Here is a 3,744-nt window from a genome sequence, read left to right as displayed (position 1 = left end):
TATATATATATATAAATTAGTTTACGCATTGCTTATAGGAGAAGCACCTACCGCGTTGATATGAATTTTGTTTTGTTGACTTATGCGTGCGTATAGTCTTATTTTCACCTATGTATTTATGTGAATACATATAGGAGTTATACGTCATCACTTCAAATTTCATGCTTGGAAATTTGCAGTTTTCAGATGGACTTACATTATTTACATTATTTACATTTGACGGATATTTGTCCTCATCTTGTTTTTTGTTAACATAACGTTTCGGCTGATATACCTTCCAGCCTTCATCGGGTGTTTTGAGGAACTTCCTCAAGATACCTGATGAAGTCTGAAAGGTATATCAGCCGAAACGTTGTGTTAACAACAAGCAAGATGAGGACAAATATCCGTCAAATGTAATTAATATACATAATTCCTCATCTCTTAAATATAGAACTGTCAGATGGACTTGTGTAGCGTACCGTACATGATCTGTGAATCGCTCAGGCTCGTATAACCATGTACTTTCACTTTTGTTAAAGGCCTAGCAGAATAGGAAAACGTATTGTCTTAAAACTATCGAATTATGGCAGCAGAAGTGGTAGCAGACTTAAAATATCATCTTGCCAACCAGAACTGTGTCAATCGGGACTGTTCATTATGATTCTATAAACTAGATGACCACGAAAGGATTGCAATTGTTAAGCTTCTTCTATCCTCCATCAACATTGATAAGCAGAAAAAAGGTGTTAACTTCTCTGCTGGATCATCATTCACTCTTTTCCCTTCTTCGGTGTAAGTTTGGTGTAGGAGGCAAAGCAGATTTCAATTCTAACTGTTTGGCCCTACCATGGGTCATGAACATATTAGAAAGAACATGCACGTAACCACTCATGAGATTCGAAACCCGTATCTCTCGTAATCCAGACGATGACCATGATAAACCTTTGGAACAAAGCGACCGGGCACTTCTTCTCTGCTCAAGTTAATACCCATAATGTCTCAATGACCTCCTACATCAATTATATTTTTCTTGCTTAATACACAAGGTCTTCGACATTTCTTAGCATTTAACTTTAGGCTATATAATGCTGTATAAATATCATTCCATGTTTTATTCATTATTTTCAAAACCCATAATAACTTTGAGAATTTCAGCCGTGAAATCAAAGTGAAGTGATGAATGAAAAATAAACATGAAATGACCTTAAGACAAGTTTATACAGCCTAGGGTAAATGCTATGAAATATCAGAAACCTTGAGTGGCAACCGAAAGAAATATAAACAATGTAGTTGGCAACTGACACTTTGTGGAAACTAATTTGAGTGAAGATATGCCTGGCTGCTTTGATGCAAAGGTTAGCACGTTATTTTGATGTGTGTTTATAAAGAGCTTCATTTAATTAAATAAAAAAATTTATGACCGAAAAACCTTAACGTTTTCGTTACGCGCACACTCACACTCTCACACGCACAAAGCCTTTAATCATAGGCTGTATCAGGACTTTAAACTACAGCAATAAAAGCTTGTCCCTGATAAGGCCACCCCAACTAATTCCCTTCTCCTGCTAACATTCTCCAACCACAATGCTCACAGACCTTACACATAACGATAAAATCGTTTTAAGAGCAGAAACTTGCCCAGACACGCCGTTCTAATTAACATTGTGAACAGCAAGGCTCTCTCAACCCATTTATTCACGAAATAAATAAATAAATAAGAAATTCTTGATTTCAAAATAATACTTTCTCTTCCAGAAGATGTATTATGATCGCCTTGGTGGTAGCTACATTCAAATCCAAATGAGAATGGAAGATCATCTCAACAATCAAGCTCTTTAAAACTGAAATGCCATTAAGGAAAAGATAGCCTGAACGACTGGAGACAAGATGACCACTGTAGATTCCTGTTTCTCTCTCAATAGGCGTTATCAGCATAGCAGTTGTCCTGCTTTGTCTTCTGCAGACATGATATATATACAAAATAGAAAAAAATATTGATGGTACCTATTGAAATAGAAACATGACACTCGTGTGAACAGCTGATATTTTGTCTTCAGACAATCAGATTTTATTTCTTCTTAATGTTATATCAGTTTTGGAGAAAGATTTATCCTTAAGACTATTTCCCCTTTTCACCACAATTTGATTATTTTAACTTTTCTGGAATAGTGATAACTTCAATGAAAAAAGATTTTAATGATGTATAGTTATTTATTTGAAACACGTGATCTGGTGCTCTTCGCGTTGAAGGTGGCGGACATTTATGTTCCTGCTAGTGATATAAACAAGAGTGCATTTTGCAGGAAAAGCCAATATGAGAGTTTCTCTCAAGATATTTACCGCAGTATATTTTGTTCTAACAGAACAGCCTCGTTTAAGTGGGGATAAGTTTTACCTCTCGGTATTAATACTGCCTCTGTCGCTAATGAATATTTTAAACAAGCCCACTGGTTAATCGCGACACCAGTCCTTGTTCTGGCATTGTTATTCCATATATCGCTGGCGGCGAGATTAACCGCAAGTATATGTAGCAGTCGATCGTCCATCATTGAGAAGACCAAGGAAGATCAAAATCACGTGACCTGATGGTCACGACACTGAAACTGGTAAGTATTTATCTTTCTGTTCGTGATATAAACAAGCAGGCATCTTGTACCAAACGCCAATATGAGAGTTTCTCTCATAGTATCTACCGCAGTGTAGTTTGTTCTGACAGAACATCCACGTTTAAGTAGGGTTAAATATTACCTCTCAATATTTATTCGTTATACTTGTTCACATGCATGCCACTCGCTACTCTGACTTACTTTCGTTTAATTTATGCAATAGGCGTAGGCATGGATGTGTGGTAAGAAGCTTGCTTCTCAACCACATAGCTCCAGGTTCAGTTCCACCGCGTGACACCTTCGGGCCGACCAAAGCCTTGTGAGTGGATGTGGTAGAAGGAAACCTAAAGAAGCCCGTTGTATAAATATGAAGTCTGATCAATAAGTATCCGGACGGTTACCATAGTAACGAAGCAAAAGCATGCAAAGTGAAACTGCTTGGCAAAGATTGACTGAGGACTCTGCCGAGCAGGATCACTGAGTTTTTAACATTCCAGCTCACTTCCGCTGTTTACAGAAGTGCTTGGAAGGAACGTGTGTAGCGTGTGATCGTCAAATTGACTATGACAGAGAAAGTTGAGCAGAGAATCTGCATCAAAGTTTGCCAAATGTTTGACGATACCTGCTCAGAGGCCTACGCAAAATTTTCAAAAAGTTTTCATCGTTCTCGACAAAATCAAGTAGATCGTGTACAACTGAAATCCAGACGTCTTCCTGGTCAGCTGAAAGTAGTTTTGGCACAAACTTGGCAGACACGCGTCTCATACCCAAATCGTCAGTGATAATGGACTGAACTGAAACTAATCTGTATATCTTTTGATAACACACGGATGGTGACTCGACGATTTCCCCTTACAGCTGCACGCTCATCTGCGATGTTTTTCTCAGTTCTTCTGGTTGCGGGTCACTCAGAACGTTCATGAATATCGACATTTTCTCGGACATCTTGGAACGTCTGAATCACTCGTAGACTTGTGTGCGGCTCATACACTCCTCTCCATACACTTTTTGCAACTTTGTGTAGGCTTCTGAGTAGGCATCGTCATGCAAACTTTGTCATGGTCAATACGACGATCACACGCTACACACGTTCTTTCCAAAACCTACTGTAAACACCGGAAGTAAAATAGAACGTTAAAACGTAGTGTGTATGCAT

The sequence above is a fragment of the Octopus bimaculoides genome, chromosome 7 (genome assembly GCF_001194135.2).
Source record: "Octopus bimaculoides isolate UCB-OBI-ISO-001 chromosome 7, ASM119413v2, whole genome shotgun sequence".
Classification (NCBI taxonomy): Eukaryota; Metazoa; Mollusca; class Cephalopoda; order Octopoda; family Octopodidae; genus Octopus; species Octopus bimaculoides.
This window is presented reverse-complemented; position numbering follows the sequence as displayed.